Genomic DNA, 12,335 nt, shown 5'->3' with positions numbered 1-12,335 from the left:
AAATATACTATGAAGTTATAGTAACCAAAACAGCATGGTATTGGCATAACAGCAGATAAATTGAGAAGTGGAATACAATAGAGAGCTCCCAAATACACCCACACATTTATAGCCAACTGATTTTCAACAAAGGTGCTAAAAATATGCCATGGTGAAAGGACAGCCTGTTCAACAAATGGTGCTGGGAAAACTGGATATCCATATGCAGAAGAGTGAAACTAGACCCCTATCTCTCAACATACAGAAAAATCAACCCAAAATGGATCAAAGGCCTAAACATAAGACCCAAAATTCTGTAAGTATGAGAAGAAAACATAGGGGAAATGCTACGTGGAATGGGAGTGGGCGGAGCTCTTTTGAGCAAGATTACAAAGGCACAGGCAACTAAAGTAAAAATCCTTAAATGGGACTATATCAAACTAAATTACTTCTGCACAGCAAGGGACACTACAAACAACATGAAGAGACAACCTACAGAATGGGACAAAGTGCTTGCCTACACATCAGACAAGGGGCTAATACCCAGGATATATAGGGAACTTAAATAATTCAACAGCAAAAACACAAATAACCCATTTAAAAAATGGGCAAAGGACCTGAACAGACATTTCTCAAAAGAAGGCATATAGATGGCCAACTGACACATGAAAAGAATGCTCAAAATCACTAATCATGGTGGAAATGCACATTAAAACTACAATGAGATATTATCTCACTCCAGTTAGAATGACTATTATCAACAAGACAGAAAATAACAAATGCTGACAAGGATGAGGAGAAAAAGAAACCCTCCTACATTTCAGGTGGTAGTGTGAATTGGTACAGCTACTGTGAAGTATAGCATGGAGATTCCGCAGAGAACTAAAACTGCATCTGCCTTAAGACCTGGCTATCTCACTACTGGTTTTATACCTAAAGGAAATGAAATCAATATATCAGAAATACCTACACTCCCTTGTTTATCTCATAAATAGCCAAGAGATGGAATCAACCTAAATGTTCATCAATGGATGGATGGATTAAAAAAAAAAAAAAAAGCCAACAAACAAAATTAACTGTGGTATATACACACAATAGACTACTACTCATCTATTTAAGAAAAAAAATGATATCCTGTCATTTGCACCAACATGAATGGAACTGGAAACCATCATGATGTTAAGTGAAGTAAGTCAGGAACAAAAGAGACTCACATGATCTGCATATCACTTATATGTGTAATCTAAAAAAAAAAAAAAAAAAAAAAAGAGTGATTTTTCAGAGAAGTAGAGAATACAATAATGGTTACCAGAGGTGGTGCTGAGGGTGGGGAAGGAGGAGAAAAAGTAATGGACAAATGGGTACAAAACTCTGCTATCTACCCTAAGTGAATTATTGTGCAGTATATGCCTGTATTGAAACAACACACTGTACCCCACAAACATCTACAAGTAAAGATTAAAATACAAAATTAGAAAAAAAAAGAAAAGCTTTTTTTGCAGTTTATCAAGTTTGTAATTTATTGTTTCTGTGTCCGGGAATGAGACTTAAACTTGCCAATATTTGCTTTATTTTTATTTAGAAGTAAAACACAGTACATTAGTAATAGTACTGATGAAAATAAAGGCAGAGTGTAACACTACCTGTAAGTTTTTAACCTGATGCACATACATGGAGCTGAACCTTTAAACATGCTGCACTGGAAAGCAAAATAATGGCTTTGAGTTCTTATTTTATCTTCAATGAAAAAACCTAGCGTATTATTTAATAAAGAGATCAGTTAAGCCATTTGTCTCCAAACTACCTGTGTACATAGAGTGGATTAACAGATAGACAAATAAATAGCTGATAGAGATAGAGTTAATGTTCTGATTGTAAAGGGCAAAAATCAAAAGGTCACTATTAAAGTGTGTATCATAATGTTATAATGCATAGTTTTAAATCCACTTTGAAATAAGATGCATAATCCAGGCCTATGTATATTTTACATATGAATTTGTATATAAGATCTCTTGCACTTAAGTTCCATTCTTGTAAATATCATGGCAGCAACATAGAATTTATGCACCAACGATCAAATTATGTCATTTGCTCTAGTCTACTCTGTTACTTTTAATTGTGTTGTTAGTGCCACCCCCAGAGACCTGTTGCCCCTTTCCGAGTATATCATCTTTTAGACTGAGAGATTTCTACAGAAGAAAAAGTTGATTGAGCATTGGAGCATTTTTGTTATGTTAGTTTACCCGCTTTGCCTTTTATTTCTTTTGTTCTTGGTGATTCCTTATTTTCAAAATTCTTAAACTATTATTTTGAGATTATTTGATAATATTAGTTTTTTGATGTTTTTTTCCTTAACTATCAAGTAATTATTATCTAATGCACTTAGATAAAATAACAATGCTTAGGAAAGCTTTCTCATTATTAGCTCATAATTTATAATTATAGCCCCCAAAGCTAGTCATGTTTTAAAATACATAATAGTACATCTCTTGCAAAATAAAATTATTTTAGCATAATGTCACCAGTGTTAGAGATAATTATTTTTCTCATCTTCTTTAATAGTATTAATAAAACAAAACTAAAATTTACCATTTAGTATAAGAAAATAATCTATATTTAAGCTGTCATATGTTCTATCTTTTATGTTTCAGTAACTTGTATTTTTTTGACTAAAGAGTTATACACACTTATTATAAAGTATTTTAAATATAAGCCTCTAGTTTTTAGTTGACTTTTGCAACCAAAAATTCAAATTAAGTAAAAAATGCATGCTATTCAGAAATCAACATCCAGAAAGTATTTTTAATATTTTTGTGTATTTATTTCCAATAATGCCATGTACATGTGTACATACACACATATGTTTATATATATACATGTATATATACATATGCATTGTATTTTTCGGTATAAGTGTCTTTGAGATCAAATAGTATATTTTATGATTCCTTATTTACGTATAAATACCTATGATTTACATTCTCTGTATAATTAAATGATTAATTATTACAGTAATTTATGGAGTATATCTGTTTATCTCAGGAAAACATGATCGCTTAAAACTCTTGTGCAATGAATGATACATTCTTTATCTCTTCCATGGTCATTTTTTGGACATGAAACTGTGTTTGTCTAACAGTAAACTAAATGTGCATTTTGTTTCTACACACCAGGCTGTTTATTACAGAATGGGACTTAGTACTAAAATACCTAGGTTCAAGTCCTGGCACTTCTGTATGTGTGATGTTACTTATTACAAATTAACCTCTCTAAGGCATAGAATCTTTAGCTGTAACAAGTTTCTAAAAAATGATTATCCCTAGATATTGAACAAAATTGCCAGAAGGCTCAAATTTAACAACATACAGGTGTTTTGTAAACAACCTGCCATACTTACAAAAATATAACATATTATTAATACACATGACCCTGGCTCAAACTATCTATACAATTTTGAATTGATTTTATCTCACCAGAGTTTGATTCTTCTGTTGAAAAAAAAAAAAATCAGGTTTAGACTAAGAAGTCTCTGACTCTGTCCAATGTCATATCTTGAAATATTACCATTCATTTCAACAATGGCCAAATAAAAAAGTGCATACTGTGGTTAGCACTCATCTCAGCCATATATAAACCATCTAGACTTTTATGCATGGATTGAAATTACTTTTGGTTAAGTCTGCATATTGATGTCTTGGTTAATTTATTTTTAGGCTTTCATTTAGCATTATCATGTTTGATGCTGAGCATTATGTACTTTAGAGGAATACATCTGCATAGCCATTATATGAGATTTAACATTTTACTCAACTGCTAATATTTTTACACAGGAATTTAATTCAGCAGTCAGGAAAATTTCTAAGATTTGTATAGATATGAATGCTAGATAGTTATTTGTGGATCTGTATAGGCCATGATGGATTTCTTCTTCTATCTATGTGACTGTTTGGGTGAAGCTCTTGAAAAATATTTCATTACCAGAATGCAGGGACCTTTGGGGAACACAGTAAATTAATAAAGAGTAGAAATGTATCCAAGGAGATTTTAATAAACTTTAATAGCTGATAATAGCAGAAAATATCTTTCATATTCATTAGACATCCCCCAGCAGAAATTAATTTTCTCCATATTGTGATCCATTCATCTTTGTATATCTATAAAATGGAGATCTTGCTGAGACAGTATGTGATCTGCAAAGTTTGGATAGAGATGAATCAATATTCACGTATATTTTGAAGCTATATTTTAGAATGTTGAATTTTAATTCAAGTTAATCACACGCTGTCTTGTACAAAAATTTCAAGTATATTCTGATTCCTTACTTTCCCTGCCCAAACACACTAATTTTAAACATCCTAATTCAACTTATTTATATTAAGAAAATTATAGAAAGGGTGTGGGAAGAAGTGTTTAAGATAACGTTAAAAAAAAGAGTTATGTGTTTTGCCTGTTTTATCCAATAGTTAAAAGGTGTCTCAGCTAACAAAATACAAAATCACTATGAAACGTTACCTTCAATCTTTAAATATTTTCTTATTTATTTATTTTTAAGTGACAAATAAAAATTGTATATATTATCATCTTTAACATGTTGTTTTATAATATATATGCATTGTGGAATGGCTAACTCAAACTAATTAATATATGCATTACCTTACAAACTTATTTTTTCAATGAGAACACTTAAAATCTACTTGCTTAGCAATTTTTAAGACCACAATACGTTGTTATCAACTATAGTCACTATGCTGTACAATAGAGCTCTTAAACTTATTTCTCCTATTATTTTAAAAATAGTATTACCTACTAAAAGTTCCCTAGCTACTCATATTATATGATTTCTACTTTTTAACTTTCTTTTGGTATTAGGTGTTAAGTTTATTCTGTTTAACTCATATTAACATATAAATATAACCTCTTTTTAATATTTTTTTCCATTTCTTAACATTTACTATCTGATCTGCCTGTTTTAAATTAAATACTTTGGATTTCATCTATTAGCTATACCACCTAGTACTAGTGATTTCATTCCACTTTCTATTTTTCTGTCTTTTCTCCCATATATTTAATCGCAAATTTCTAATTTCTCAGAACAAAAAATATTTACGTATTATTCCTCTACCTATAAATCCATCCTGCCTTTTGCCTTAATTCCACAATTAAATATATTAAATTCGCACCATATGTCTTTTTGCCCAAAATTTAGTCATCCCTTGGTTGGATGAAGTTCATATTCCAGTAAAAGGATTCGTGAACCGCATATCTTTTTCCTGTTGTTGTACAGCCCACGGCTAAGTATGCACTTCATGTTTTTAAAGGATTGTTTGAAAAATTAGAAGAAGAGGAAGAAGAGAAGGCAAAGGAGGAGAAGCAGAAGGAAAGGAAAAGAAAGAGAAGGACTCACAAAGTCCAAAATATTTATTATCTGACCCTTTACAGAAAAGGTTTGCTGAACTCTGCTCTAGTAGTTTCCTCAGAAAGGATACATGTGTACAGTATGTCCCGAGTTCTTAAATATCTAAAAAGTTATTTATAGTCTTGTTACTTGAATGTTAGTGGTGATATAGTATGTTAAATGGTAATACGTCTTCAGAAAATATAAACACACCAGGAAAGGAGAATATGAAAAGGGAAGGTGCAGATTTCAAATAGTCAGGAAACCCTCACTAAAAATGTGAATTTTAAACATAGATATGAATAAAGTGAGAGAAATAGCCACATGGACATCTAAAACCAGAGCACACTAGGTAGATGGTACACAGGAATTAGGCTCCAAGGTGGGAGCATGCATGGCGTTTCCAAAGACGAGTAGAGAGTAGTGTTGCTGGAGCAAAGAGAGCCAATGGTGAGCAGGAAGAGATGATGTCAGAGAAGGGAAGGGGAACCAGATCAAGAAGAAACAGATACATTATTAGTGACCATTTTTATTTTATTCAAGGGAGATGAGAATCCACTGAAAGTTTTTGAAGAGAGAGGGAAGAATAATCTGACTGTGTGCTGTGCTGATATTAAACTGTAGGAGACAGGGGCAAAAGCAGAGGCATAGGCTAGAAAGCCAGTGCAATAATTCATGTGAGAAAATATAGCAACTTGGATCAGAATGGTGGCTATGGGAATGATGTAAAGGGGTCAAGTTCTAGGCATAAACAACCAACTTTACTGAACAACTGGGTGTAATATATGAGAAAAGAGTGAAGTTAAGGGCAACACCAGGATTATGAGTTTTTGCATTTAGATGAATAGATTTTTCAACATAAGGGAAAGAACACAGAATATTATTTGGGAGAAGAGTAGCAGGGGTTCAGTTTGGGTCCTATTAAATTGAGTACCTACACTATATCCGTGGAGCTTTCAAACAAAAATTTTGAATGTGGGTCTGGAGTTCCAGGCAGAATTTCTGGTTGGAAATATAAATTGAAGAGACATCAGTATTGATAGCAATTAAAGCCATGAAACTGGATGAGATATCCTAGTCTGAGTGTTGATAGAAAAGTCTCAATGTCAGAACTCTGAAGCACTGTAGCATTTGGAGGACAGAAAGTTGAGGAAGTTCCAGACTAAGAAGCTGCAAAGAAGTAGCCAGAAATAGTGGAGTAAAACCAGGAAAGGAAAAGCAAAAGCAAAACTGAAAATCCAGAGGCTCTTTAGAAAATTTCTGGTAAGAGTGTTGAATTTGATTTTCATATGACTGAATGTGCACAGACAGGAAAGAAAAGGAGACAGGATAATATGTTTCTTTAGAAACATTTTTGATTGAAGAACTTGCCTGCCTGTATTATTATTCTAAAATCTTTACTGCTTCAGGACTTTGGAGTTTAAATTCCCCTTCTGGAGAAGTGTATTAGTCCATTTCTGTTGCTTATAACAAAATACCTGGAACTGGGTAATTTATAAGAAAACAAAATTTATTGCTTACAGTTACAGATGCTAGGAAGTTCAAAGTCCAGGGAACACAGTTGGTGAAGGCTTTATTTGGTGATGACTTCAGTGATGGCAGGGTATCACATTGTGAAAATGGCCGGTAACATTTTGGGGGGACAATAACATCCAAACTCTATAAAGAAGTGATTTCATACTGGTAATTTTCCTGTTATCCCTCAGTTCCATACTTGCCTTCCTCCAATTTGTATGTCTAGGACTGGCAGTATAGAGACTTTTCCCAGGTCCCTTGCTTGTTGTCTTGATATTAATTTCTGTCTTTCAGAGGTACTGGTCAAAGTGAGAAGAGGTTCAGGCAGTATAGAGATGTTGTCAGCTGCTTGTCTTTCTGATGTGGCAGCAGGAGTAAATCCAGACTCCAGTAACCCTGCCAGAACTCTCTCTTTTTTCAGTGGTTTCAATGACAGAAAAGGCAGGCTGTGTTCGCACATTCCCAAATTAATTTTAACATCACAGTGGTAGGTGCAGGCTCATGAGCCTTATCTCAGGGACATTTGGAGCTTCTGATTTCTAGGTATATTTATCCCACCTTTGTTTTTGCTCTTTCTGCCCTTCCATCAAATTTGCAGCCCATGTACTGTATTATGTTCCCTCAGGTATTGTCTTAGGTACCTAGGTCTTGGATCTATTTTTGAACCTCGGGACTTATCATTTTATCCTTAATTGTTATTTCTTGTTAGTTTGTTTTTCTTTCATCTACAAAATCCAGTAGGGCAAGAAGTATACTTGCCATGTTCATCCATGTACTCTTAGCACTTAGCAGAGCCTGGTACATGTTCAGAAAATAAGTGTTCAAAGGTAAATAAATGAATAAAATGTTGTAATGTAAAAATATTATTACTCTAAAATGATGTATATTTTGTTGTTATTTTCACACATGCACATGCACATGTGCATGCTAATTTATTTTCCAATCGGTTAAAGACTTTTTTATTACAATAACCCCATAGAAAGATGAGGTCTCTGTCTCATCCTCTTGAATGTGGGCAAGTTTTTGACTGCATCAACAAATAGAATACAGAGGAAATAATGCTGTATTACTCCTGAGTTTATGTCATTAGAAAGCCATGAGGTTTCTCCTTGCTGCCTAGAATACTTCAGAGGTCTGACCCATAGCGTGAGAAATCTGACTACGTTGAGGCTGTCATACTGTGAGGAAGCCCAAGTCACATGGAAAGCCCATAGGTAGATACCCTCCTGTGGACAGCCCTGACTGAGCCCAGTCTTTGAATCATCCCAGTTGACATGCCAGACATGTGACAGAAGAATCATCTAGAGATTCTAACCCTCAGTTGTCTGAGTCACCCTCAGTTGTCTGAGTCACCCTCAGTCATTTAAGTCTTCCTAGTTGGGCTTACAGTTATTATAGAGTAGAAATGTCTCTTTCTGAACTTCTGATTTACAGAATGTAGAAGCATTGTTAAAATTTTGTTTTGTTTTGTTTTGTAATGTCATTAATTTTTATAATGGTTGTTACATAACAATACATACCCATAGCAAAAGTTTTAGTACTTTTGAGGCAACTCATTTTTTAAAAGACCAAAAACACACAAATGTACAGTATAAAAACAAATATTTTGACATTTCATTTTTAAGTAAGTAGGATTTTTCATCAGCTACTTTTCTAAAGAAACACTTAAAATTTATCTTATCACTCTTTTTTTTTTTTTAATCCTTTATAAAATAAGTCATATAAAAAGAAAACCAGGCTCACCTAGACAATTCAGTACCTGGTCAGGGATTTCCTAAAGGTCCTGTTTTCATACTAAGTTATGCATTTGTTTTGTTTTCCTGGTTTTATTTTTATCTTACTGACAATTTTATCTCATCTTCTTTGAGAAGATTTTTTTTTCTCATTTTCCTTATATCTAAACACTGGAGTAAATCAACACTCAGACCCTGGACCTTTGTATTTTTAAGTGCAATTCGAGCATAAGAAAAAACATGAGCTCCACAAATTATAAAATTGGTAAAGAATATAGTGCATAGGGAATAATACATCTTGCAAAGAATACCTCACTTATACCCATCCTCCATCAATCACAAGCACTATTCAGTCTTGTCTTCCTCTTTTGGCAACTACAACAAACATTTATTACATTGATTTACGTACAAACTATATATTTATTTTTAAATTGTTGTTTTTCATTATCAAATATATATAATTTTCTATATCTAAAAATTATTCAGCTAAAAATATTTGGTTTGTTATGAAATGGAGAATTTCATTTTTTTCAATTAAAATTAGTGAAGACATAAATTTTTAAAAATTAGACAATGTTTTATTTAGCATCAAGGTTTTCAGGATGAATTAAAGTAATTGAGGAATAAGTGTACTGAACACCAAGTCTGTGTAAAGCATTAAGTGCATGGATATTTATGAAAAGGCTTCAGCCAAAATGTGTAGGTGATAAATTATAGGCCTTATTTGGGCTCACTAAATACACTAACATACTTATAGCACAGGGGTTCTGTAATATAATAATAAACATAAGATAAGATTACTCTCACACTTTGAATTTGTAAGAATCCTAAAGACCAGAATAAGAAATGTACATTTCATTTTATAATCAACTGGGTGGTATCATAGGTTTGGAACACAGCAAATATGTTTTAAAAAGCATACTATGCTATAAGAATTTAGCTGATATTGAGTATGAGTTAGAATTGACCATATTTTACTGTTTTTACTGAAAAATATATTTTCCATAGTGTATTTTTCTTTCTTCTATTTTATATCATTTATTGATTATTTTTTAAGGTATTTCATTAAATATAACTTTTCAGTTAGTTTGGTATGTCTTAGAAATAAGTTGCGACTATTCTTTATCCTGCTATTATCTTCACTTTTAGTCTTCTAAACAAAATAATAAATCTGGAACATCAAAGGAAGAACTTTTTCTCTTTTTCTCAAATGTAATTAAATAGTTTTATTTTCAGCAGGGGCTCAAATTAAATGTTCTTTTACACAATTGACAAAGCAAGTATGGTGCCTACTTCCCATTCCTTTAAAGAATCTGCTAAATTGCCCTTAACATCTCTTTGTTTAACTACATTCTCATGTATCCTATAAAGTTTATTTTCAAGGAACATTTGACAAGAAGTATTCTTTAATGTTTTGCTTGCCTGCTCTTTTAGTAGCGTCAATCTTGAACTCCCACTGCCCTACAAATTGTATTTCTTCAGGCAAAGTGACTTTTTCAACTAATTTTCTTTTAGAATGGAATAATTCACACAAGCAAAGGCAGCATATAGAGCAATACACTAGGCAGTAATTAATCAACTATAAATTTGCATATATTTGAGAGAAATGTTTGTGAGATGCAGAAAAAAGCATATGTGGAGATATTAGCCACTAAGATATGGTATCTGAAGCTAAATTTCTAAATAAATATATTACAACTGATAGTTTGCATCTTTATTTTGAAAAAGACTATATTTTAGAAACTTTGTAATTTATATAAGTGATATCTTTCAAAATAATTAATATTATATGGGTAATAATAATAAAAAGCAGTACTTTCAGAAGAATAACAACACACCACAAAATAGAGTGCTTAAAATTGTTTACAGTATAGTGAGAGATTAGAGATTAGTAGCCAGATGGAAAGGTTAATCCAAACATATTTTATGTTGCATATTGAATCTAAGGACCAGAAAAGTAATTACTCTCAAAATCAGGACTAAAATTTAGATTTTTTTGTTGTTTGTTTAGTGATTTTTCTGAGTGAAGATTAGGGAGTAGAAATCAATGTTTGGATGTTTACTTCTTTGCTATGTTCTTTGATTCACCAAACAAAACTTTCTTAAATTAATTAGGCATCCTTAAAATATAGTATTTGGCAAATACTGCTACCATTTAAAAATTGATAATAATAATAACAATATAATAATGACTCATCACTGCCTGGTAATATATTATATGAAATATTTAAAAGTATGTTAATTAAAATTAATGGTAACTAGCAAACCTTAATGACTAAAACAAACAAGACAAACAAATCTTAGTGACTCAAACATTTTTTTTTTCTTGCTTATATCACAGACTCTTACAAAAAGCACTCCCAGTTGACTCTTTTCCAGTAGAGGTCTCAGGGCTCTAACTCTTTCCATCATGTGACTCCACTATGCAAATCCTTTGTTTCCAACCACAAGTGTGGAAGAATGAGCAGAATATTTTAGTGCTAGGCCTTCATGGGATAAACATCATAATTAAGTTAAAATGCAAGAGAGCAAGAACATGTAGTTTTATTCATACTCATGGAAAAAGTAGTAGTTTGGCATGCACAATGATGAGTTTTGTGAACTGTATAGGTGTGAAAGTTGGCAATAAAATATTTTTGTAGAAATATTTTGGAATTATTTTTTTTTAAAGTGTAAAGTATTTTGGAAGAATTAAATAGGTATCATTTGGTAAAATATACCAAATCTTTCTTGTTCAGAAAGATCATTGATATGCTTAGCAATTTATATTTGCTGGAAAAATATAGTTAAGCATGTCCAATAATAATATAGAGATTTCATACAAAATAAAAATCAGTAAAGTTCAAATTAGCATCTGAAAGTAAGAATATAAAAATAACAAAAGTAGATAATACATTTTTTTCTAGGGATATTGCACTTTGAAGATTCAGAAAACTCTACTCTGACTCATAGTAATAAACTTATCTACCTGGAAAATTGACATTGCTTTCTCATTAATGCTCTCCAGATAATAATTTTTCTACTTATAACACCTAGAAACCTGAAAAAGGAAGGAAACAGGAAGATAAAGGTAACAGTGATTTCCTAGATGCCTCCTGATACTAACTGCATAGAGACTGAAAATTTAACTGATGAGAAGAGGAAATAAACATTTTGAATCAACTTCTGTAATCTGGGTACACTTAGGATCAGCTCTGAGTAAGACTGTTATAGTTGCAAAGGTGAATTCTTAGATTACTGATTTGAAATATATTTTCCTTACAATATATAATATTTTAATGCTCTAAATTTCTCCCAAAGCATTGCTTTATTCTTTCACTCTTCTCCTTTTAGGACTTGTGCATGTGTGATAGACACTATGATAATATTCCATAGTCTTATTTTCCTCTGACTATTTTTCTCATTGTTCTTCAGATTGGGTAATTTCTGTTGAACTTTAAATTCACTTTTTTTGCTGTGTTCAGTCAACTGACAATACTGTTAAAGGAATTTTCCCCTAGCATTTCCATTTGACTCCTATTTATAGTTTCTATCTCTCTACTAAAATTTCCCATCTGTTCATGCATGTTGTCCTCCTTTTCCACTAGATCTTTTAACATATTAATGATAAATATTTGAAAGGTCCTTTCTGATTGTTCCAACGTCTAGATCATCTCTGCTCATCTTTGTCCTGTTGACTTTTTTTATATCTTGATAAAGTTTTCTCTTTCTTT

Source organism: Cynocephalus volans, chromosome 5 (assembly GCF_027409185.1).
Source record: "Cynocephalus volans isolate mCynVol1 chromosome 5, mCynVol1.pri, whole genome shotgun sequence".
Taxonomy (NCBI): Eukaryota; Metazoa; Chordata; class Mammalia; order Dermoptera; family Cynocephalidae; genus Cynocephalus; species Cynocephalus volans.
Note: the sequence above shows the minus strand (reverse complement) of the source record.